Raw genomic sequence first — 27,523 nt, 5'->3', positions numbered from 1 at the left:
ATATGACATTAGATCTGCACAACACAGCTCTAAAGATTGTACAGGCAATACAACAGTTGTGCATAGTGCCAGAAGGCCCCTTATCCTCCTTAACCATCTCCCGATCTTTGAACCAAGGGCATACCGAGGATATTTGGCAAGCATAACTTAGTGGCAACTTACTCTTACCCTCCGTCTCTCAGAGGGTTGGGCAATACCCGCAGTTCAGTACCAACACCTGCACCAGAGCACTGCATAGTGATCCGTCCCTGCCGGGGTACTGTCACCAGGCAAATCCCCCCAAAATATTTGGCTCCAGGCATTCTGGGGTAGGGCAGAAAGGTCTAAAACCACCAGCAGGTCAGTCTCCCCCTCCTGCCTGCTCAGTGCCCACACAACTCAACACCCCTCCAAGGGGTCAGTACAGTAAATCAGTCCAAATGTTTGGGAGTCCCTTGTTTTCTGCTGCTAGAAATTCCGCCACAGGGTGAGAAATTCACTGGCGAACTCACCCTACCCCGGCGCCGCTGGAGGGCTTCAATAATGGCTCCAAAGATTGAACGAATGCAGACCGAAGAGCTAATGGTCCACAGACGGTAGATGTACCCCCATCACCAATACTCCCGCCTCTATCTTTGCACATTGGGAACGTGTACACTGGCTGACTGCCCAGCCACCAACTGTAGGCCATACCACTGCCTAGCAGCGTAACTATTGGACCGCCATAGGAGCATCCAGATTTGATCTAAAAATGTAAGTATTCCACAAGATCTTGGTTCTCCCCAACTAGGAGGAGAACAAGCTCTCGCTCAGACGTCTTTGTCCCTGGATGGGAGTTCCCTTCTGTGCTCCTGCAGCATCTGCATAGCTTACGTCCATAACTCACAGATGCAAGCTGCCACTGACCACTTGCTCTGCTTCTTTGCAGCCGAAGTCATTGTCAATTGATGGTACCAACTAGCCCTGCCCATACATAGACAGTTAAATAATTGCCTCGTAACTCAGAATTTGCCTTTTATTGAATTACACTGCAACTTGTGGCTTGAACCAATTGACCACACTGACCAGGGTATGATCCGCAATCAAGCTGAGGGTACTTTGTGTGCATCCCTTCCTTCCTTAAGCAGACAGCCATGAATTTGCACCCCATATGATAATGACTCCTAGTACTCCATCGGGCGCTCCCATTACTGGAACTAAATAACTGGGCGAAGGTTTGTTGATGTGCATCCTTCGACCTCCTACCCCAAAGGACCCCTACAGATGCCCTGTAAGGTCATTCAATGGTCCTTTGCACCCCAAAGAAAAGCAACTGATCGTTCGAGGGAGCTTGATCCCATCCCATCACCCAGAGTCACTCTGTTGGGCATAGCCTACCTTCAAGTCGCTGCTGCAGACCTGCTTCCCCCCCACTTTCTTCTAGCAGAGAATTGCGGGCTAATATGCATAAAAGATGATTAAACCTCCACCTCCGCGTCTCTTAGGCCAAACCGGCACTGGCTAGATGTTACCGTGGTGGCATGAGATGGGCTGAATGTGCAAGAGAAAAATAACCGTACACACCAGGGCTTTTTCTTTTTTTATAGAACTCGGTAGGAGTCAATGCATGCCTACACAGGGCGAGTGATCGGGATACCCGCTGCTGCGCACTGATATCACTTGGCAGTCCCTGCTTTCCTCTCTCTGTTCAGTGAGCATCAACCTGAGCTGGGGTGAGACATATCACCTAACTAGACCCATTGTACGAACTGAGTGACCTGCCCTGAGTTGCAGGCTGTCCCTTGTGAAGTGGATGAACAGAAATATGAACCATGCGTAGCTCCAATTAAACACCTGTTCCAGCTATGATGTGATGCTGTACTTCAGGATGGTCTGCAGACTCGCATAGAAAGATCCCACTACCACCATTGAAGAATGCAATATATTCAGATCGGGACTGAGGCAGAATGTAACTCAAAACCGTTGGTTACGAGCTTCGGGGGAGGCCATTCCTTCTTGTGGCCTTAAAAATCAAGGGCATACCTCCCATCAATTCAAAAACCTCATAAAAGTAAGCAGCTTTCTGTAAACTATACCTCCCCTCCCCTCACTGTATTGGTCTTCTGAAATTCTGCCCAACAAAGATAACCCCATCTTTTTGAAGATCTGAATTCTATAATAACCCATTATTTGCTTGCCTCACCATATTCTATGTACTTTTATGATACTTTTAATAGACATATATTGAGTTCAATTGAATGTACATGACACAAAAACAGATAAAAGGGTCTGGCCACTCCTGGGAGTAAAGCCATGACCAGTCTTACAATGAAAACTTTGTTTTTTAAGCAAGTAAATGGTCCTTTGAACAAAAAACCCACAAAAGTGCAGGCACTGACATGAAAGGATAAATATATTACAAGAGGATAAAAGGAATATATAAAGCAATGTAAGTAAAAGAAACAGTGTTATTTCTCCTGTGTGGATTGGCGTTCTTAGCCAGGTCTCTTAGTGCGTTGTTCTCTCTGAAGATATATGCATTTACTTCCCCCTCTAACTCTGCCAGCTTCCCAAGAAGTGATAGATATGGGACATCGTCATGTAACATTTCTGGATTTAAAAACTTGAAGCCTTTGTAGGTAAAATCTCCTAGTTGACTTTGCATAATGTTGGAAAGGCTTTTCAAGGACGGAGTAGTCCTCACATTAAACTGGATTGCTGTTGACCCTTCTACTTCATTGTATGGAGACATGAATTGGGAACATGTGATAAACTGCACCTCTCCATCTTTGTCATCCTATTCGTTTTTGTTGGCCCGTGGCAAGTTTAACTTCTTTTTTGATGAATTATTTTTGGTCCTTGGCCTTTCTAAAGTAGTATTTACTTCTGATTTTGTTTCATGGTCAACAAGCCCTTCATTCTTGACCAAATGCTTTGAGTTTTCTTCCAATTCCCCATTATTATTCTGCTCCTCTTTCCTGATCTCTACTGTCTCATATTTTGGGGAGCTCATGTTTTAGTTCAAAGGGGTGTTCTGTAGCATGTCAACTGTCTGATTCAGCATTGTGCTAACCCAGCTGCCCGGAAACCTTGCCAAGCAACTAATTGACTTAGTATGCCACTTATTTTATTAGGAGTGATTATAGTGCCCTTTCCTGTTTTTTTTTTTTAAACTATCTTTATTGCATCAATTATCAAATATTATGCAGAGCTCTTTAACCCAGAGACCAACTGCCACATTTTACAGTACAGAAAGTGTATCGACTTTTTCCAAACAACGATATATGACTTGCAAAGGAACATAGAAAAAATACAACAAACCCCCCTCATGCACTGTTGTTGCACTACATCTTATGCCATCTCTCCACTCTCACAGCATCTTCAAAAATCCCTCGGCACCAGTAAGTTCCTACCCCGAGTTCCAGCACCCCTATCTCCCAAGCGCCTCATCCTCGGTTGTGGAGGGTTCCAGAGGGAGACCTCTATACTCCGCCCACCTTTTCCATATCTTTGCATGCTTTTGCGGCTATCCCCGTGCCTTAAAGATAGGGAGCTCTAAACCCATATTAAAATCCAGTCCGTTCTTCCATGCTGTTAAAGAGGGCGACGCCTCCGCCTTCCAATTCCGTGCAATGTCACGCTTGGCTATAGTAAATCCTAATAGCATCAGGTGTCGCTTGTAGATTTTGCCCTCCACACCCTCTATTATATGCAACAATTCTAATTTAGGAGCTCCCAACCCAAGACCTCTGCCAAGCAAGCCACCACTCCCCGCCAGAACTTCACAATCACGCTACTCTGCCATACTGTGTGGAAGAGAGTACCATCTTCCCGGCCACATCACAAAAAGAGCGGAGATGCCACCAAGCCCGCATTCAAGAGTCTGACTCTAGTATAATATACTCAGTGTAGGTAATTAAATTGGATCAATCGGAGGCGCATTGCGATTGCAGCCTCCCGGGTGAAAGCCAGTGCCTCAGTCCAGTCCTCTCCCTCCAAAGGGCCACGGTCTAACTCCCATGCCTCTCTGAGTCTATCCAGCATAGTGGTGCTATTCGTTACAAGAGACTGGTAAATCTGGGAGATTTTATGGTCTAGTAAGTCCCCCATAAACAATTTGGCTTTGACGGGGCTAAAGTCTGGAAGAGACTCCAAACCAGTGACGCTGGGAAGAATGGCATGTCTGAACTGAAGACATTTATAAAACTGGATCTTAGACATATGGAAATCTTGCTGGAGCTCCCGGAAGGACTTAAGAACCGTACCTCGCATCACCTCCCCAAGGGTGGAGATCCCCATATTATCCCAATCACAGACGCCTGCCAGGCCAGCCAGCTTGGGCAACCTTCCATTGGACCAAAGTGGAGTTTCCTTTGTCAACCTGCTCCACCACCCTATCTTTTGCAGCGCCTGCTTCCACACCTGAATGACCACTCTAGTGGCGGAGGGCAGAGCCCCACGCATCGATGCCGTGTATAAGATAGTATGTATAGTATTGGTCCCCATACATCTCCGTTCCACCAGATAGGCAGGGTCGGACCTGTCCCCATACCACCAGTCATTCATTATTAAAAGATGCAAGGCCATATAATATGACTGGACATCCGAAGTGGCCAGTCCGCCACAGAAGGTCGACTGGAAGCACGTCCGCAGTGCCACTCTAGAAGCCCGTCCTGCCCAACTGCATCAAGGCTGAATTGACCCAGCGAAACCACGGCGGGGGGAAAGGGAAGGGTTAATTCTGCAGCTGATACAGCAATCGTGGTAGTGACACCATCTTGAAGATGGCCGATCGTCCAGGGAGAGATAGGGGCATATGCGACCAGGTCTTCAACTCTTTGCGCACCCGCGCCCATACTGGTATAATATTACGCTCCCATGAGACCTCCATGGCATCCGACAGGAAGACCTCCAAGTATTTCACCCCTATTGTGGTTGTCTGCACTGCTGAGGCCAAAGGACCGAGCTCCATTCATTGCTCCAAGGTCCACAGGGTAAACTTACGTGGATTCATAAACAGGCTGGATGAATCCCCAAAGATCTCCATAATCCGGAGCAACCTAGGTCCCGTCCGATTGATATCCGCCAGAAAGAACAGAACATCTTCGGCATATAGGGCAATGTGGTCTGACAACCCCGGTGCCCACTCAAATCCAGCAATCTGTGCATCTATTCGCACCCATGCCGTCAAAGGCACCATGGCCAAGGCGAAGAGAAACGGCGAAGGCGGACACCCCTGCCGAGTTCCCCTACCTACCGGAAAGGTGAAGGAGGCAGACCCGGCGATTCGGACCGAAGCAGTGATGTCAGTGTATAACAATTTCAAATAGGCTAAGAACCGTGGACCCAAATTCAGCCGGTCCAGAAGAGCAAATAAATACGTCCAACTAATGGAGTCGAACGCCCTGTCCATGTCCGCAAGCAGGAGTGCACCTGGTACATCTAGCCCCCGAATAGTGTCTATGGCAACATGGGCACACCGGATATTATGCCTAGTTGCCCATTGGGGCATAAAACCTGCCTGGTCTGGGTGGACTATTGAGGCGATATGTGGCTGAAGGCGATAAGCCAAGGCCTTGGCAAAGATCTTAGCCTCTATATTCAGCAAATAAATGGGGCGATAGGATGCATGCAGGTCCGGGGTCGCCCCGGCTTGTGAAACACTACCACCTCGGCGTGTCTCCAATCTTGCGGTAGGCAACCACTTTCTCTTGCCTCCTCCACAACTCGGAGGAAATGGGGTCCTAATTTCGTAAAATAAATATTTCTTATAAAACTCACATGGGTACCCATTAGGGCCTGGGGCCTCCCCGGAGCTTAGGTCTCCCAGAGCCACCCCCAGCTCCTCCTCCGTGAACGGAAGGTCCAAGTCTGCCCAAGCTGCATCCGAGAGGGTCTGAAGTGGGAGGTCCGCTAGAAACCGATGTATCTGCTCCGCCGATAGTATTTCCAGAGGAGTATAGAGTGTGGCATAATAATGTGCGAAGCGCTCTGCGATCGCTGAGGGATCACCGAGGGTCCTCCCATCAGCCCCAGAAATACCAGGGAGTACCAGGGGATGCATAGTGCCCTGGCACAAGCGATGGAGTAGTTTGCTAGACTCGTCCCCCCATTGATAGGTCCTACTACGGGACGCCAGCCAATCCAGACGGGCCTCATCGATCATCAAATCTACATGTGTTTGTCATGCCAATATTAATTAATGGCGCGCTAGGGTGCCCCCCCTCTTCCCTACTGGCCCGTTCCAGGTCAATAACATGTGCCTCGGACCTCAACAATGCCTCTTTTCTGGTCCGACACGCTGCAGAGCAGTAGGAGATATACACCCCGCGTATAGTTGACTTCATGGCTTCCCATAAGGGGTCGGCCGCAGTCACAGACCCAACATGAAACTCCAAATACTGATCGATGGCCTGATCTATATGGTCTCTGTATTGTTTATCCTGTAGATTCCATAGAGACGCCATCTAAAAGGCGGTATCGCTGGGCCGAGTTGTAGTGTTAAGGCAACCGGAGAGTGGTTCGATAATCCCCTCTGGAGTATTTCTGCCTCCCTCACTCTGCCAATCATTCCCAAGGGCACAAATAATTAATCTAGACGTGAAAAGTAGTTATGAACTGATGAAAAGTAGGTATAACTCTGCTCCCCCCATGTGACCAGCGCCACGTGTCCAACCAACCCAACCCAACCCTGACGCCAGGGAGCAGAGTTTAGTTGGCGGACCAGTGGCAAGCTGTCCACCCGATCTCCAGCGGTCCTGTGCCACATCCATCACATCATTCCAATCACCCCTGATTACCGCCAAGCCAGCAGGTATCTCCACCAACAACGTCATAAGGCCCTCAACCAAAGTCCAGGACAGGGGGGAGGGGCATAAACACAACCCTGTACCACCCGTTCCTCATAGACAGTCCCCTGAATAAAGACATACTTCCCCTGTGTATCCACCCATGTCTTGGAATGGGAATATGGGACCCGTCTATGGATAAGAATAGCCCCTCCCCTGGAGCCCCTAGTGAACCAAGAGTGGAACAACTGTGTGTAGCCGTACCGAAGGAGACAGAGGGTCTTCGTGCCCAACAAGTATGTCTCCTGCAACATCAGGACATCTGCTCTGTCACGGTTAGCCTGTCGGAGAATGGTTCCCCTCTTTACCTTGTCCAGTGCCCCCCTCACAACCCGCTGTTGACTAGCCATTGGAGATGCCATCTACAACATCAGCTGTATCAATGAGTAGGGTATGAAGCAGCCAATAACTAGACCCCATTGCGTGGCAACAGACTGACAGAACATCTATATATGATACAAACCAATCACTCGCTTCTTCCTGGTGCATAGAACAGTCATCATCTAGAGTGCAGATAATAGCTTTACAAATGCCCTCAACCCCTAACCCCAATACCTAAAAACTGCTGAAGTATCTGTCGCGGCGAAGGCGGTATGCGGGCACCCCTCCACCAATACCAATGGATCCCCTGAAGCCCACCCATTGTTCACGGGCTGTCCCCCGGACCTCGGACGGTCCAACAAGGGTATGGACCCTACAGATGCTACGTCGGTCCAGCGGATCTCTGCTTTAGTTCCTCATCCAAGGGAGTTCCTTCACTGTTACATGGTCGAGTCCACCGGCCGGGTCACTGAGGCCGATCTACTGGCATCACTGCGCGACTGCGAGCGGCGCTGGGATCGAGATCTTCTGATACCTTTATTCTTAGGCTTTGGTGGTTTACGGACCGGGTCACCGGTCGAAGAATCCGACTCCAGTCTGGGCGGCGTATGTGGGTGCAATTTCACCGTGTCGTCTGTACAAGTAAAGACCTCTTCAGGTGACTCAAAGAACAGCGTACGGGATTGGTAAACGACCCTCAGCCTAGCAGGATACAGGAGAGCATACGGTAGCTGCAGGCCACAAAGGCGGGCCTTTGCCACCATGAAAGACTGCCGTTTCTGTTGAACCAGTCTAGTATAGTCCAGGAATATAAGAATGGGAGCATTGTTGAAGTGAAGGGGTTCTTTAAGATGGCAAAACACACAAGATAATGGACGGAATGCTGCACATTGGCAAAACATTCACCCCCAGTCACAGATCTGGGTTGAATCCATCGTTATTTTGCTCACCACGCCACCCCAGTTCAGACATGGCCATATGCAAATCAGTCTTGACCCTGTGCCTCATGGGAACAATCCAGCCCGAACTGCCAAGCCATGTCTTCCCTGGACCGGAATCAAGCATCCTAGGACCGGTTTCGGGGTTTCACCCCCTTCAGCCAGGATAGCTTGACTCCAGTGGCGTAGTGAGCACGGGACCCACGTCTGGGCATACCCTTCCCACATTGGGCGAACAGCAAAACACTCAAGATGATGGACGGAATGCTGCACATTGGCAAAACATTCACTCCCTGTCACAGATCTGGGTTGAATCCATCGTTATTTTGCCCACCACGCCACCCCAGTTCAGACATGGCCATATGCAAATCAGCCTTGACCCTGTGCCTCATGGGAACAGTCCAGCCCGAACTGCCAAGCCATGTCTTCCCTGGACCGGAATCAAGCATCCTAGGACCGATTTCGGGGTTTCACCCCACTTCAGCCAGGATAGCTTTACTCCAGTGGCGTAGTGAGCACGGGACCCACGTCTGGGCATACCCTTCCCACATAGAGCGAACAGCAAAACACACAACATGATGGACGGAATGCTGCACATTGGCAAAACATTCACCCCCAGTCACAGATCTGGGTTGAATCCATTGTTATTTTGCTCACCACGCCACCCCAGTTCAGACATGGCCATATGCAAATCAGTCTTGACCCTGTGCCTCATGGGAACAGTCCAGCCCGAACTGCCAAGCTATGTCTTCCCTGGACCGGTTTTGCTGTTCTTTAAGATGGGCCTGCTTCAGTATTGTGTCTCTATCATGGTAATTCAAGATCTTTGCAGTGATTGGTTGCGGCCTAGCCCCAGAGGGGGGTTTCTGCATAAGGGCTCTATGTGCCTGCTCAATACTGAAGCAGCAAGACATCGATTCCGATGGGAACCAACTGACGAGCCACTTAGTTAAGAACTGCTCCACATTGCCATCTTCACAACCCTCCGGGAAGCCCACAAAGCGCAAGTTGCTCCGCCGAGCCCTCCCTTCTGCTTCTTCAACGCGAGAAGCCAAGCCTCTGGTGATTGTTTCTAAGGATGGCACCTTCTTCTTCAATGTAGTAACCGAATCCTCGACCTCTGAGACTCTAGTTTCGACCTCTGTGATGCGTTCTGTTGCATTCTGCAGATCCTGTCGGAGAAGTGAAACTTCGGAGCCTACCTCCCGATCTTGGTTTCCAAAGCCGTTCTGGACTGCATGATTGCTGCCATAAGTGCTGCGTTGTCCAGGACTCCTCCCTGGGCAACCCTGTGGTCGGCCACTGAGGTTCCCGGCCCGGTGTAGTGGTCCATCGTGCTCTGCTTGGCCAAGCCCCCAGACGGTTTGTCCCTTGTCATATTGGCTATGGGGCTCCGAGAGAGTAAGTACAATGTATAGTTCTGGCCATAAGCCGGGGTGCGCAGTCAAATTACTTTGGTGCACTCTGGCAAATCCCGAGGGCGTGGGAAACGGGTGTGGACCAGCCACCCACAAGTCGCACCGAGCGCTCGCCCGGCTGCTTCTGCAGACGGTCTTTACCCCCCCAGTGGGTGTCCCAAGTCCCCACAAGTCCAGGGAAGCGCCCCCCCCATGCCCAGGTACAAGAGCTCCCTGGTGTTCCCGGATCAATCTGGGACAGTCACTGGCCACTCCGGTGCACACAGTCGCCACTGCCACTCTCCACAACTCGTCCGTGTAAGTTGCTGCTAGGCCCACTGCTGTAAGTCTCAGGGCCCCATGTATAGCCGGCATGTATAGCCCCTGTCACCAGCGCCACTCCAGGCAGACCCCAAGGCCATGTCAGGGGTAATGTTCAAACCCCTGGCTCCCCCAAGGCAACCACGCTCTCCCCCCGCAGCCCGATCTGAATGCTGATTATTGCTGGGGTGGGGTACTGGGGCACAAGGGTCTATGGCACCAACACGGGGGCTCCACCCCGCCAGACACAAAGAGACCACCCAAGGCACTCAAGGCGGCCGGCCTATGCACTGTATGCAGCCCGATCGGTCTGCCGGAATGCCATCCGGGGAGACAAATGTAGGAGGGTGTGGGGCACAGAATAAAGTCCTCTCAAGCACTGCTCTCGCTGTGCCAGCCGCCAGCCTCTACTCACCAAGGTCACCAGGTGGCAGACGGACCCCCGAGCAGACCAAACCAGGTCCCCCCACACTCCCGAGGGTCGGCCCGCACAGCTGGAGGCCCCACCCCTGCCGACTTCCGGGCAGCCACGCCAGTACTTCCCCAGGTGGTGCACGATCCAGCCACCAGTGGGAATCAATAGTATGGGAGAAATGCGGGAGCCCACGCCCTCTCTCTGGCCAGCCGAGCCCCACAGGAACTTCCACCTCCCGGCATCTCCGGGGCCGGGGTCCTCGAGCGGCTCAATGTAACTGCCAAATCAGGGGCGGGTGGCCCAGAGCACTCAACAAATCTCCACCGCTCCCGCCCCAGGCCGTCCCAATCCAACGCCGTCGGGTGCAAGGCCAGTGCCAGGGGTTGTACACCACTCAGCAAACTTTCCCAGTGGAAGACGGTGCCCTGCCTCAGCACCAACCGCACTCCAGGTCAGGTGACGCCCAGCTCGCTCCACCTCTGTCCTCCCAGCCAGGCCTTCAGATTGCGCACATCACTGAATAGGAGCCCCGATCCGTGTGAAACTGGCCGATAGTGGCACTGCAGTGGCCTCTACGGATTCCTAGATTCCTCCAATGGTTTTCTGTGGCGAAATAACCAACGAGGCAGGATAATAACAACGGGCTCAGCAGAGCTCCGCCAGGTTGCGACCGCCCTGTTGGCTCGCTAGGCCATGCCCAACCCCTTTCCTGTTTGATCTGTCTTAGAGCGTTCTGAAAATATTTTAATAGTTTTGTCTGTAACAGCCACATGTTCAATTTGCAGCCATTATGACTAGCCCCTTCCTAACAATTCTGATATCCTAAAGGCCCCAAAAAATAACCAACACATACATAACCTAATTAGCTACTGCCCAAACACAGAAACATATAACGGGAAGATTACTAACCATATGAAGCAAGGTTTTTAGTGAAACAGGATCCCTAATTATCTGGCCTCTCTTCTTTACTTTGGCCCAACCTTGTAACATGCGCCTCCCCATCTCACCAGCTGAAGGCTCATAGCCTCCAAAAAAATTACCATAAAAGCTCAAGCCTGCTATTTTACCAGCAATTGTAGTAGCTGAAATATTTTTCTCAGTGTTATTCATAATGAAAGGAAGCACATCCTCTCTGTGCAGCCATAACCCTTGTTCATTGTAAGACCTATGGGATGCACCCGTCTCCATAAATGTTTCCCAGGTTCTTTTATAAGCTGACCTAGTACTCACACCTAGGGATTTTTCAACCAACACAAGCATTCTCAGTCCGCTAGCTCCCATACCTCTTGTGGCACCTGTGTTTGCTGCATCTGTGCTCCCAACGCCTAACCACGGAATCTCTCCCACTGTGAACGAGATAATGCATCTGCAATGTTATTATTTGCACCTGGGGCATGTTTGGCTCTGAAAACAATATAGTACATCTAGCATCCCAGCATAATTCTCTGGAACAACTTCAACAGATGTATATCTTTGGCTTTTTGTCTATAAACCAAATCCACAACTGTCTTATTATCAATGTTAAAGATGACAATTTTGTTGGCCAGTTTTGAACCCCACACTAACAAGGCCACTAACAGTGGAAAAAAATTCAAAAAAGGCAATTCTTCTCTTTCACTGACCCATTCTTTAGGCATTTGTTCGACACACCATCTGCCTCCCCAGAATAAACCAAAGCCATTGGCACCAGCCGCATCTGAGTAAATATGTACCATCCAAACAAAATCCAAATGCAAGGACCATATGGTGACTCCATTGAACGCCTTCAAGAACATCAACCATACCTCAAGATCTGCCCTTATTGTTGCAGACATTCTGATCCTGTGATGTGGTAAAGTGGCACCAGACATCACAAAACTTAGCAGTCTACAGAAAGTCCGTCCTGCCCTTACTACTCGGCAAGCGAAATTCAAATGCCTCAATAAGCACTGAATTTGCCTCAATTGCAATCTAGGTGAAAACTTTGCTACCTCCAGTAAATTAACAATTTCTTGAACTTTCACAGCTGGCAATCTCGCTTCCATCTTGACTGTGTCTAATTTAATGCCTAGAAAAACCAGACATGTGGTAGGCTCTTCTGTTTTTTCGGGAGCCAGAGGTACTCCTAACTCTTGTGCCATACTTTCAAATTGATGTAGTGCTCTCTCACAATCTTGTGAACCTGCTGAGCCTACAAACAAAAAATTGTCCAAATAAAAAGCACCACTGCAGAGATGTACTAAATGTTTCAAACAGCTTGTAAGAAATAGCGCAGCCCATCTGCAGTACCTTATCTACATAAAATTGACTGTCAAAATAAATACCTAACAAAGAAAAGTCCTAAGGATGAACTGGTAGCAAAAGAAATGCTGACTTTATATCACATTTAGCTAGCTCAGCTCCAGGGCCCAACTCTCTAATCAATGGCTTGGCTACATCCACTGATGTAAACTGCACCTTGCTAAACAATCATTCACTGACAATCCATGGGGCCATGAAAGCTGATAGAATCATGTGAAACTCTCCTACTGCCTTCTAAGGACTAACCCTAGGGGTCAAATCATTAGGTCAGAAAAAGGCCAGTAATTAAAACAGGGGTCTTCAAACTGTGGGGCGCGACCCCCAGGGGGGCCGTGGAGTGATGCAAAGGGGGTCGCGCCTTCCCAGTCACACTTCTGCCCAGGCCCAAGGGCTTCAGCATCCCCCCACACTTCCCCCCCCCCCCTCCTGTGTCTCAGCCCGGGCTGCTGCAGTGAAACTTGAGCTGCTGGGGGCTCAGCTGGGCAGTGTCTGGATTCCTATCTCCGGCACCCCCGTGTTTTTTCACAGGTCTTTAAAGACCATTTGCATTTTAACATGCCTTTGTAAACTGGTTACAGAGGCTTAGGTTTTTTTGCTGGTTCCAGTACTCCCTGGGTCCCCACTGTGCCTATTCCTTACATTTGGATTTTACATTCACTGCCGTACTGTGAGAATGCATTTCATGGAAAGGAATACAAAGTTGACTTTCTGGGGGCGCCGTGTGTGAAAGTTTATTGTGCTTTTGAAGCACCTGCTGCAGAGTTTCTTTCCCGGCATTTTCCAGGCCTCACATAAATGTCAAGATAACTCCTGTGATTAATTATCTTCCTGGAGAGAGATCAGAATTTTGTATAGTTGAAGTTTTGACTTAGGTGAAGTTAGTGCAGAGGGTTAATATGCCTGCTGCAAAGAACGTGTACCAAGTAGATTACAGAGTGCGTATGATGTGAAGAGATCAGCAGGTTACTGCTTTCAAAAGAGACATCCTTTTGTTACTTGCAATTTATAACTTAAAGTCCTAATATAGGATAGTGAGCTATTAACTTTCATCCTAGAACAGCATGCACACTACAAAGAGTACATTATTAGACCATTGATTAATGTTGCAAAAAGGGTTAATTTGGCTAGAAATCAATTCTTATTATTAAAGGAAACTCCCAACTATGCTGTTTCTTTTTCGACTCTGAGTTTGTGCTTCTCCACACCAAGCACTCTTGAACTATGCTGCCTACCAGTATGGATGACATGTGACTCCTATACTTTTAGTCCTTTGGCTTATGTAACATTTCCTATACACTGATTTACACACTTATGATTGATTGTCTCTGTGTAATGTGTGTGTGATGCAAAGTGCTCGGACACCCTACACTGGTATGAGTGGCACTATATAACTAATTCAATGCATCTGAGAGTGTGGGGTTATGGAGACTTGGTCACTGTTAAAGGGTGCTAGTGAGAGAATCCGTGGTGGGGTGGTTATTGGGGGGGCACCAACAAACATTGTCGCATAGGGCACCACCAGCACTAAAGCCGGCCCAGGGAAGTATGCACAGATAAGCGCTGATAATACCGCTTTAGGTGACTGCTTTTTTTTGTACCGACTGGGCCATCAAAATAATCTGCTGGTAACCCTAACCATAGGACTGGAAGTTTGTTGCAGGATCAGCACATTATTTATTTCCTTCACCCTCGATCCCCGATTAATGCCGCAATAGTTTAACTTAGATCTTAAAGTCTACGCCCCGTCAATAACATGCTGAGTTACTTCATGGGTCTGGGAATGCACCCTGCATTCAGACAACTCATTCCTCATTCTCGCCCTTTATTGTCTCGCTCACCTTGCACTCACAGTGATCACAATGCACTCACACTGATCACCATGCACTTGCACCATTCACCCTCTCACCTTGCACTCACAGTGATCACTCTGCACTCAAAATGCACTTGTCCTGCTCACACTATACCTCAACCTGCAGTCACACGAGTACACTACTCATCCTGCACTCATGTGACACTTCACTCACCTGTCCCCCTCACTACTCAATATGCAACTCACTCAAACAAGCCCATCAGTAATCATACATTCATTCATCCCATTCTGAACTTGCATCCGCACCCAAAATGAGAGAGGACAGCAAGGGAGTGAGAGAATTTGATTGAAGAGGTCAGGGATGAGGAGAAATGTGAATTGCCGAAGAGAAGTGTGGACACGCAAGAAGTGAGTGTGATCCAAAGGTGAGGGCTTCTGTTAGAACAAAGGGGAGATGTGAAAGAGGAATGGGGGGACTGGAGAGGTGTAAGATACAAATAGACAAAAATATGAATGAAGAGACGAGGTGAATGAGAAGTGCTGAGGGGCACGGGAGGTGACAGGGCCAGAGAGGCCATGAGATAAATGTGAGAGACTGTTAGAGATGAGGGCAGTGAAAGGACAGAATGGCAAGAGGTGATTAAAGGTGAAGTGAGAGGTTGAATGGGGAGAGTTCAGAAGTTGTAAAAAGGGGTGAAAGAAAATGACCTGCAAAGTGAGAGAGGGATCCGGGGTTAGGAGAGGAGAGAGGGATGGAAGGGAGGGGGTGAGAAGAAAGCTGCATGGGTAAACGGCTTAACTCTACACAAAACCGCCAGGATTTTAAGGGACCCCTGCTTCTTCCGGTCAGGGCCAGGTGAGCTTCTAATGTGGCAGCACGTATTGCTGCAGAGTGGAAGGCCCTTCACACAGGTTGACTTGAAATCTTTCTGATGATAATTGTTGTATTTTGGTTATAAATGGGTACTGATTGGGTGAAATCTTTCCTCAGCGTTACTGTGTGTAACAAATATCAAAATAATGAAGCAATGCTATCCCAAAATACGCGGCATCACATAACCTCATTTACATTTTCTTTTTTTTTTTTTTTTTTTTTTTGAAAAAGTTTTTATTGAGCAATAATTCGGTTACAAGTACGGGCCTACAACCACCCGGGCCGGCCGCTAGGTACAGAAGGAAATCTACACATATCAAGGCTACAATCAGTTCCCAGGGCACTGCCCCGCAGTGGCTCCAGATAGTTCTCGAGGAACAGGAAGCGTAAGTCCAACAATCACAAAAACAAAAAGACAAACAATAAAAACAAAAGGCGAGTTATGAGGGAAACCAGTGCGGGTCAGGCTCCCCCCGGGAAACTCCAGTCAGGACAATTGAGCAAACCGCTAAAGAGAGGAGTACCGGGAGGCCGGGGACGGAGGGGGGGGGGAGGGGGTCAAGGGAGATGAACGTCCATATGTAGTTGTCCCAAAAGGCGCCAGGAACCATCAAGGGTCAGGGGGACATGGCGATATCAGTGTCTACCAGGGGGGGCGTACAGATGCCTCCGCGATACGCGTTCCATTGCCCCCAAATTCTACCCCATGCCCCCGGCTTGCCACGGGCCACATACACAGTCTTCTCCCTAAACATACACCAGTCCATATTCTCCTTCCATACTGACACGGTGGGCGGCCGTTGGGAGCCCCAAAGTTGCGCTATGTCCCTCTTGGCAATCATGTTCCCTAGGGCCGCCCACCGAGTCTGAGCCGCGCTGTAGTCATTGGGCTCCCACACATTCAGGACACAGCGACGCACCTCCGGCAGCAGCACAACCCCAGTGACCTGTCCCATAACCGTGTGGACCCGGCGCCAGTAGTCCGCCACCCTCATTTACATTTTCATCCCACGCAATTTAGTCAACAGGTTTAGACATTTTTGTCAGGAGGGGGTCCTTACGCCTCAAAATGTTGACAGGGGGGTCTCGGCATCCAAAAGTTTGAAGACCTCTGAATTAAAAGGACCTGCCATTCCTCCTTCTGCCACTTCTTTGCACAACTTCTGTCTCACAATATGAGGATGTTCTTTGGTTGATTTTAGACCTGCGTGCCCTCGGACCTTGATAACCAAGTCGAAACCCTTTGTTAAAACCCAATTCCAACCTTGTAGCATCCTCCCTGTTAGGGTAAACGTTTAACCAGTAACTCAATTCTTCTAAATTTATTGGCATAAAAGCCTTTGTAACCAGGTTGAAAAGATCCTCCTCTACCCCTGCCTTGACCACTCCCTCCAAAGCTTGTCTGGTCACCAAAACATTGAAAGATTGCATGTTTTCCTCCACGTTTTTAACATTTGTGTTTGTACTTACATGGGTTATGTGGACAATATTGCTAGAGCAGGATTTTCTGATGAAAATCTATAGGGTTTTTAAGCTCTGGTTTGTCTATTTGTCATGATTAACATTATTAAGTATTAATTACTAATTATTTGTTTTGTGTATATGTTTAAACTTACCAACATACTAATGAGAAGAAAACCGACACGAGGGAATGCTTTTGTGTTGCATATTGACAATGTGCATGTTTTATTAAATAAACGTTGCTGAGTGCTGTTTATTTTAAAGCACGAAACGCTTTTGAACTAATGCTTTTCTGTGTTGCAAAAGCTAGATAATTACATACACATAAGGGTATTAGTGGGGTTAACACTGTTTAATCACTATGCTGTGGTAACGTTGTTTTTGTCTCTTTTAATTAAGATGGTCCATTTTGGCCTAACAAAAAAAGTCCGCCGTTTGCAGCCTGGCCTCGAGTGAGAAATTGTGATGAGAGGTCCTTGCTGAATATGGTCACGAGACGTCTGACCACAGTCCTTGCCTGGTTAAAACTTTCCGTGAGGACAGTAGCAGCTCTGGGCGAGTTTCCAGATGTATTGGACAGCCTTGGAGGACAAAGGAACTGTTAAGAAAGAACTCTGAGCATTGTGTCATCGCTGAGGAAATGTGGACTGTAAAGAGATACATTTTTATTTTTTGGTTCCTGTTCTGTCTTTTTATTTTTGTGATTTCCTGAGCGGAGATTTTCCAAATGTAGCGATGCTACATCCTTTCCTGCTCGCTCTGCTCAGCGGTTCAGCGGACGTGTAAAACATTTAATGTTTCTTTAATATTGCAAGTTTCATTATAAATATTGTTAGCCTAGAGAGGGTGGGAGGCCACTTTGCCATTTCTTCCCAAACCTGCGTTGGTGAGAATCGATGCTGAGAGGACGGTGACTTGGGAGATTTCTACTGAGAGACTTGTCCTGATGACTCATTCTGACATTTAGCTAGAATAGGTAATTATGAGAAAATGATTTATTCTGATTAATTTCTTTTGACTAATTTTTGATAAAGAATCATAATTTTAAATACAGTGTTGGTGATTATTTCTTGTCAATTATTGAGTACTCTAATTGATTATTGATGTATAGATTGTTTAGATTATGACAATTGCAATAACTAGGTCTTATCGACCTCGGTGTAGTTGTGGGGTTTAGGAGTTTTCTTTCCACAGGTTTAGTGCTGGTAGAGTAATTGAGCGTATGTTAGTGAAATGGGCCCTAGTGTATGATGAGTGTATGTGCGTGTAACTGTGAAATTACTCTATCCGTGGAAGTAGGGAGATTTTGCACACCCCAATCTGCATCAATATCGCCAGTTAAAACTCCAGCATGCACTGGAATTGGGATTTTGACCTCTATTCAGTATCCCCCCCACCCCCGAGGTGGGTCTGCCAAGAAAAGGCTTGTGAGGAAACACTAAACCACTTGCTGTGTGCATGGTGGGTAGAGGTCTTTGTGGATACATCCACTGTAACCATTATTCATTGGCCACTTCCCCCCAAGGTTTCTCAGGAATAAGGAACATTTGTGCCCGAAACTCCATCGTAATGTAACCATGCAAAAACCTCGAATTCCATGTGGCCCTTTCTAATGGTATCCATATACGTGAATATAGATACTGCCTGGTCAGGAAACTTCTCACAGTAGACACTAGCAAATATTAAAAATGCTGATGTCCAAGAATCGATTGTTGTAGGCACCTTTGGTCTTTTTGCTAGTTCCCAAGCTTCTTCCCTAGACCCCTCTTTTGATTGTATCTCTATATGAAGTAGCTTAAAAACATCCACAAATTCACCCCTCCAAATGTTTTCTTTAGTTGCATTGCGCAGATAAGCCCCCAATGGCATTCATAACCCCATGTAAGGCAACCATTTTAAACCATCAGTTTTACTCACCTCGACATCTTTTTTAACCGTTTCATCTTTGTTCAAACTCAACTGAGAAACCCCATCAGAGGTCCCTCTTTCTTTGTCTTCATCTCATGCACTATTCCTCTGATCTCTCTTACCTGCAGCCCAGGACTCTTCCAATTTCATCACTACTTACGCTTTTATCTACTACACTGGCCCCTGAAAACTATACTTTTTTGCAATATTCTTTACCACCTCCCCAAGCACCCCACCACTGACTCTCAACTCTCCTCAAGGTGCTGGATGTTTCTGGAGATGCCCGCCTTCTGCGGCCTTTTTCTTGTGTTCTCTGTGCAACCTGACTTCTGTCCAGTGAAATCGCTCCGACATCCTTTTCCTGTAACATATGACCTTTGGGATATTCATTAGTACCCCCTCCTGCTCTGCCCATTCAGCTTTCTTAGTATCCTTACATTTTTGCCAACTCGGTATTTCTCATTCTTCCAATTCATCAGTTTCTTCATCATAATCTAATTTGCTTTCCCATTGCCCCCCATCATCCACACTCACAGAACTCACACCCGGACATTCACCATTACCCCCACCCCTATCATATTGCTTCCAATCCACTGATTTGGATTTTTTTTTATAGAAGTCTACTTTTCACGCGTTGTTGGGCTGTTGGACTAAACCTCTCCCTCTCTTCGGACCGGTCCACCCTGGACGCTCTGGACCAGGTCGGCAATTCTTTTTTTTTTTTTTTTTAAGTTTACAAAAACCCTTTATTGAAAAATGTGCACAGTACATCAGTGTGATGTCAACCAGCAATTCAGATGCAGTGATGATGCACTAATATCTTACACCTTCCTGTACAAATTTGTTACATAGCATCAACGTCCCCCCCCCCATTATCTACCGTTTACAAAATCCCACCAAGTTTTACATAGAACGGCATGTTATTATATTATATAAGTACCAACACATTCCTCCATATACAGGGTCATAAGGGTATACAATATGTAGACATCACTAATACTTCTTAGGCTAGGGAGGCAGTGTAGCAGTCTGCGACTATGGCAGGTAAACAAGATCCCACCTTCCCCCTATCCAGTGTCGTTACTCATTTGCCACACTCTCACTGCAATACGACAATGCCTCGGATACTGCCTGTGAGGACCACAAACGGGTTCTAGGACTTTCTTCCTTCCCGGTTCCCTCCCCCTCCCCTCCCTGGTCCTTCTCCTGGTCTGCCCCTGGTCTGCCCCTTGCTCGAGGAGATAGGCGGTTAGTGGTCCCCAGATGTCTGTCGGGCGTGATTTTATGGGTAATAGTTCAGTGTAACAATGCATGTGGTCATCCTATTTATCCATTCCTTGAACTTGGGAGCGCTGCCCCGTCCCCATCTGCATGCTACCTGACGTTTCGCTAGGAGCAAACCCATTGCCAGGTATTTTTTATGCACTGTTTTTATGTCCTGGGTGAGCCCTAGGAGAAGAGATAATCAAAGAGAGGGAGTGAAGAGGTGCTAGGATAGAACCTACCTCCTATCTGATATTTAGTAAACAAAAGTGATTCTACCCTGTCATGAAGTGAAAAAAGTGTTTCTAAATAATTAATTAATTTTTAATTTTTGATTTACGTAATGATAAGTAAAGTGAGTTTGAAGTGATCCATGAAATGCCACGGAAAGCACTATGTGTTTTTAAAAATACCCCTCACACACTATGAGTCCCATAGTGTCATGCTTCATCATGGGGGTCTTCCCGTCCCTCTACGGGGCGGGGCGTGCTACTACCTACGACTACGCGGGAGCACTGTTGTTATGAAGATAAGGCTTATGTGTAGTGCAAGGGATGTGAGTGATTAGAATTACGTGTGAATTATAAAGATTAAAAGGACCCTGGCTAGTAGAAAAAACAATTTTATTCTGTTCTCTAGCTGGGAGCGTTAAAAATGGGGAAGAAAGTAGGAGATATCACAAATTAGTGGCTACCTACTAGGTCGACATGTTTCGTAAGCAGTCCCCACTGCTTTACTCATCAGGACCAAGAAAAAATCCCTTAAGCACTCGAGGGAATCTCTAGATTTGTATGCCTATTTGTCTCTATTGGCAGACTTGAATAAAAGCTGCGCCCTAGGGTACACTGACCCCAATAAGAAATAAGACCAAATTGGTATCTGGAAAGAAAGGAGAAAAAAAACACCAATGATACAAGGCTTTTTTCATCATTGAAGGGTATAAACACATCACCATACTTTGGGTATATCTCACTGAGAATTCAGTTGATATCGTTTTCGTGATATATTTTTCTGGATATATATATTTTTCATTCTATATCTGAGCGGGTAAGGTAAAATTTACTCATCACCCGATTTTTAGAAAAGCGAAAGAGAAAAGGTAGTTAGACACAGAGAACAGACTATACGTGACATTACCACAAAAACACACATAATGGTATTATACTATGTGAATTCGTTGACTGTATACACATAATAGTATGATACACATGATGGCCCACAGTTATTCACTACATGTAAGAAATCGTAATGTACATACTTTAATTAGTTGTAATGTTCAGGCTTCATGAGCACGCACTGGAGGGGAGGGCGCCTGGTTATAGTCACTACAGGATAGTAAATATCGTATTAGTTGGAGAAACGGCAGCTGTTGGTGGAAGGCGAGCCTTCCAAACTCCTGACCTGATTTAAGGACTTGGCCAAGTCTCAACTTACAGTTCGCAGGATCTTTCCTCGCTTCCGTATGCCTCCGTGCTGCTCCGTCGATGTAAACACTGGAGTGTGCATCAGTGTTTTTATTGGCAGGAGACAAGCAGGAAGCGAACGCACAACTAGAGCGTAAGGGGCTTCAAAATGGCCGCCCGACATGGACTTTTCAAGGCACCAATCCCTCACTTCCTGGTTACGGAACGTGTAGGTAAAACAATGTTGTGAAAAGTATCGTGATGTAAAATGGTACCTATAGTGAATCAATAATTCAATGTGAATCAAACAGGAGCGGATTATGGTGGCAATTTACCGAGCACAGGGAAAGAAAAGATTTTTGTAAGCATTGTAGCAGCCACATATATTCTCACTACGACTTAATGCAGGGCATAAAAAAGAGTTAGAAAGGGTAGTTCATTGATCGTTTTCTCATATGATATACATTCATTGTTTGTATTCCTCTGTGCTCGATGCAGCGTTTGTAGACGTCTCGCCGTCATTGTGGCAGGGAAACACGGAGAGCATAATGATCGTGGGCGCATCATTGAACATCCAGAATGGGAAGTGTCTGGTTCATGAAAAGATATCTGAATGTGTGTTTCCATAGATGGAGTTCCAACTGGGGTCTGTAAATCAAAAACGTCCACCAGACCTTGTCTATCTTTGTTGGAGACCAAGCGTGTGCTCCTCAAATAACTTGATGATTCAGAGTGGGTCTACCAAAAAGGGTGAATCAGATAGATTTCAGGCATAAGGGTTTTTGTTGGGTTGAGGAAAAAAGTTTTAAAAATTTCACTCTTTGAAATTATAACTGGCTCCATGGAATATCGTCATTAAGGCCTATAATGTTGGTCTTGATGCGATGTACCCATCTTTGCTCTTTTTCAAATAGGTATTTGTCATTCGGTACTTGTTCTATGACTGTCCATGATATTTCTTCTGGTGTGTGTGCAAAGTCGATGAAATGTGCTGCCATTTTCGTTGATCCTTTTTTGCACTTGATGTTGCTTTTATGCTCACCAATTCTTACTTTTACACATCGCGTGGTCATCCCTATATATTCCAGTTGACAGGGACATTTGATCAAGTACACAACGTTGTTACTGTTGCAGGTGGTGAATTTTCTCTGTTCCCATTTAGTGCCATCCGAAAAGGTGATGCTTGTGGTTTTTCTGGTAAGATTGCAGACTTTGCATCTTCCACACGGGTGGTGTCCTTGGATTTTAGCCATGGAGGTTGATAAGCCTGTAGATTCATTGCTGCTAGGTCTGGTGTGGACCAACATATCACGTATGCTTTTGCCTCTTCTATGTGCAAAAATGGGTTTAGGGAGGTTGAGTCCACCACTATTCAAAATGCGCCAATGTTTGTTCACAATTTTGGTAATTTTATTGGAGTTGGTGTTATATGTAGTGATGCAGAAAGGCCGTTCTTCCTTGGGTTTTGGTGTAGTTGGTTCAAGAAGGCTTTCTCTGCAATTGTTGCGTGCTCTTTTGTATGCTTTCTCAATAATTCGTTTGGGGTATTGTCTTTTGGCTAATTTAGCTTTAAGATCTTCCGATTGGCTTTTGAAATCTTCAACTTCAGTGCAGTTGCGTCGTAGGCGCAAAAATTGTCCACAGGGAAGGTTATCACGTAAGTGTTTAGGGTGGAAACTCTGATATAATAGAAGGCAGTTTTTTGCTGTGGTTTTGAAATGAGTAGTAGTCACAAGTCTTCCATCCTTCGGTGATATGTTTAGATCAAGAAAGGTCAGTTCCTTATTAGATATTGTACTGGTGAACTTCAGAAATTCATCTTGGTAGTTGAGCCAGGTCATAAAGTGATTGGCAGTGGTCTCATCGCCGTTCCAGATGATCAAAATGTCATCAATGTATCTTTTCCAGATACCAATGTGGCCCTGGAAAGGATTATTAGGATGTAGAATCCTCGTTGTTTCAAGGTGATGCACATAGAGACCAGCTATACTAGGAGCAAAGGTGCTCCCCATGCTGGTCCCGTGCTTCTGAAGGTAGATGGTGTCTTCGTATCTGAAAAAATTTTCTCTCAATGCTAGGCTGCAGCATTCCATGATGATATTTCTAGGGGTTTGATACACCCAGTCGGTGTTGAATAGAACCTCCTCGATTATGTTTAGAGTCTCTGTGTGTGGTAAACTAGTATACAGGCTCTCAACATCACAGCTTATGAGCAGTTGGTGTCTTGGGTCAAAAGGAAGGTCTTCTAATAGTACGAGAACATCTTTGGTGTCTCGCAGGTACGTGGATGTTTTTTGAACCATGGGTTTTAAGAAGGCATCTGCGAATTTAGAAACTGGTTCTAAAATAGAACCTATACCAGACACAATCGGGCGACCTGGAGGGTCTTTTAGTTTTTTATGTATTTTAGGGAGGGTATATAGATAAGGTGTTCTAGGTGAGTCTTGGATAAGAAAGTCTCCTTCTTTCTTTGTTATCCATCCATGTGCGAGTGCCTCTTCCACCATGCTCATAATCTTAATCTTCACCTTTTCAGTTGGGTCATTCTCCAAAATTTCGTAATTTCTAGGGTCTTGGAGTAGGCGCTTGCATTCCTTGTCATACTGTTCTTTTGATTGTATGACAATGGCACCTCCTTTATCTGCTGGTTTTATTACCAAGTTTCGATTGCCATTCAGTTCTCGTATTGCTTGTTTTTCATTTGTCGTTAGATTTTGAAAGACATGGTTAGTGGTTAGATGGAGATTCTCCAGATCATTCATCACAGCCTTCTCAAAAGTAAGCAACTCTATGGGAAGGGTGATATCCGATGGAATAAAGGTGGATTTGGGTTTCAAACCGGTGTCTCCCTCTTGTGTTTCTCTAGGTTCTTTGTCTTTAAAAAAGACTTGTAGTTTCAGTCTCCTCATGAAGTCTTGAATTTCTTTGCATAACAAGAAACCATCCATGTTTGCTGTGGGTACGAAACCTAGTCCTTTTTCCAGGACTGAAACCTGTGCAGTTGTTAGTGGTTCCTCGGTAAGGTTGACTACTAGACTCATTTCTTGCTTGTCGATGCCTTCGTCATGCTCCTGGTCGATATTCTCGCCTGTTCTTCTTCTCTCGGTGTCCAATGGACATTGTTGCCCCTTCGATTCCTTCCTCTGTTTCTTCCTTGGCGTGTCCCTAAAAAAGGAGTTTGGTCAAAATAGGAGTATTCTTGAGGTGGATACTGCCATGGTGGATATGTTCCTTGAGGATGTGGGAATGGAGGTGGTCCATAGAATTGTGGAGGATACATAGTGGGTCCCTGAAAATTGCCCCATCCTCTCGGTCTTTGTTGATTGGGGCGTCTGTAGTTGTTCCTCATGTTGGGATATCTGGGGCTTTTCCCGTAGTTAGATCCCGAGCTGTTAGAACCAGTATCCGATGAATCATCATCTGTAATCACTTCTTGCTGTGGTTTGTAATCCTCTCTAGTATATGGATATACCCTCTCATGACTGAATTTACTGGTGTCTTTTTTCAGTTTGTTGTATTTGCTCTGTTTGAGAGTGGCTTCAAAGTCATTCAGCGTTTTGTTTAGTTCTTCCAGATGTTTCTTCAAGCTGCTAGGTGACTCATAACTCTTTAGTCGTATTTCGATATTTTGGATTTCTGTTTTCAAATCTGATGCCAGTCTGCTTGCTGTTTTTATAATTAGAACAATCCAATCTCTAGTGCAATGCCACGATATCTGTGACCAATCTTTTTTGAACCTCATATCGTGTAGGAAGATGTACGGTTCGTTGCGAACGATCAAACCCTGTGGTGCAGCATTTGCTTTCAGATATTCTGACATGAGTAACCCATGGAGGGCCGTTCTTATTTGGGTGCGTCTTAGTTCCTCTAACTCATCCCAGTCATTGTTACCGAGTGAGGGTTCTGTAGTGTTTAATCCTTCAAAAGTGCCTAGTGATGACAGGATGTTCTCTATTTCTTCATCAGTGAATGTCAAGCCTGCATTGTCTGCCATTGTATATTTAGAAGTAACCGGATGATGTTGTGAAAGTATAGCCAATAACTAATCTAACTACCGAATAGTACTCAGAGGAGTAACTAAAGAAATAGTGACCAAGGGATGGTCAGATTTGGGGAAAACAAACTCCCACAGCTGTACGCTGTCTCAATACAAAAGAGATAATCAAAGAGAGGGAGTGAAGAGGTGCTAGGATAGAACCTACCTCCTATCTGATATTTAGTAAACAAAAGTGATTCTACCCTGTCATGAAGTGAAAAAAGTGTTTCTAAATAATTAATTAATTTTTAATTTTTGATTTACGTAATGATAAGTAAAGTGAGTTTGAAGTGATCCATGAAATGCCACGGAAAGCACTATGTGTTTTTAAAAATACCCCTCACACACTATGAGTCCCATAGTGTCATGCTTCATCATGGGGGTCTTCCTGTCCCTCTACGGGACGGGGCGTGCTACTACCTACGACTACGCGGGAGCACTGTTATGAAGATAAGGCTTATGTGTAGTGCAAGGGATGTGAGTGATTAGAATTACGTGTGAATTATAAAGATTAAAAGGACCCTGGCTAGTAGAAAAAACAATTGTATTCTGTTCTCTAGCTGGGAGCGTTAAAAATGGGGAAGAAAGTAGGAGATATCACAAATTAGTGGCTACCTACTAGGTCGACATGTTTCGTAAGCAGTCCCCACTGCTTTACTCATCAGGACCAAGAAAAAATCCCTTAAGCACTCGAGGGAATCTCTAGATTTGTATGCCTATTTGTCTCTATTGGCAGACTTGAATAAAAGCTGCGCCCTAGGGTACACTGACCCCAATAAGAAATAAGACCAAATTGGTATCTGGAAAGAAAGGAGAAAAAAAAACACCAATGATACAAGGCTTTTTTCATCATTGAAGGGTATAAACACATCACCATACTTTGGGTATATCTCACTGAGAATTCAGTTGATATCGTTTTCGTGATATATTTTTCTGGATATATATATTTTTCATTCTATATCTGAGCGGGTAAGGTAAAATTTACTCATCACCCGATTTTTAGAAAAGCGAAAGAGAAAAGGTAGTTAGACACAGAGAACAGACTATACGTGACATTACCACAAAAACACACATAATGGTATTATACTATGTGAATTCGTTGACTGTATACACATAATAGTATGATACACATGATGGCCCACAGTTATTCACTACATGTAAGAAATCGTAATGTACATACTTTAATTAGTTGTAATGTTCAGGCTTCATGAGCACGCACTGGAGGGGAGGGCGCCTGGTTATAGTCACTACAGGATAGTAAATATCGTATTAGTTGGAGAAACGGCAGCTGTTGGTGGAAGGCGAGCCTTCCAAACTCCTGACCTGATTTAAGGACTTGGCCAAGTCTCAACTTACAGTTCGCAGGATCTTTCCTCGCTTCCGTATGCCTCCGTGCTGCTCCGTCGATGTAAACACTGGAGTGTGCATCAGTGTTTTTATTGGCAGGAGACAAGCAGGAAGCGAACGCACAACTAGAGCGTAAGGGGCTTCAAAATGGCCGCCCGACATGGACTTTTCAAGGCACCAATCCCTCACTTCCTGGTTACGGAACGTGTAGGTAAAACAATGTTGTGAAAAGTATCGTGATGTAAAATGGTACCTATAGTGAATCAATAATTCAATGTGAATCAAACAGGAGCGGATTTTGGTGGCAATTTACCGAGCACAGGGAAAGAAAAGATTTTTGTAAGCATTGTAGCAGCCACATATATTCTCACTACGACTTAATGCAGGGCATAAAAAAGAGGTAGAAAGGGTAGTTCATTGATCGTTTTCTCATATGATATACATTCATTGTTTGTATTCCTCTGCGCTCGATGCAGCGTTTGTAGACGTCTCGCCGTCATTGTGGCAGGGAAACACGGAGAGCATAATGATCGTGGGCGCATCATTGAACATCCAGAATGGGAAGTGTCTGGTTCATGAAAAGATATCTGAATGTGTGTTTCCATAGATGGAGTTCCAACTGGGGTCTGTAAATCAAAAACGTCCACCAGACCTTGTCTATCTTTGTTGGAGACCAAGCGTGTGCTCCTCAAATAACTTGATGATTCAGAGTGGGTCTACCAAAAAGGGTGAATCAGATAGATTTCAGGCATAAGGGTTTTTGTTGGGTTGAGGAAAAAAGTTTTAAAAATGTCACTCTTTGAAATTATAACTGGCTCCATGGAATATCGTCATTAAGGCCTATAATGTTGGTCTTGATGCGATGTACCCATCTTTGCCCTAGGAGAGCCATGAGCGGGTTCGGGGATATTTGAGCTCCTATCATTTTGGACATCCCGTCAAA

The sequence above is a fragment of the Triturus cristatus genome, chromosome 6, assembly GCF_964204655.1.
Source record: "Triturus cristatus chromosome 6, aTriCri1.1, whole genome shotgun sequence".
NCBI lineage: Eukaryota > Metazoa > Chordata > Amphibia > Caudata > Salamandridae > Triturus > Triturus cristatus.
The sequence above is the reverse complement of the archived record's forward strand: the minus strand, read 5'-3'. Positions refer to the sequence as shown.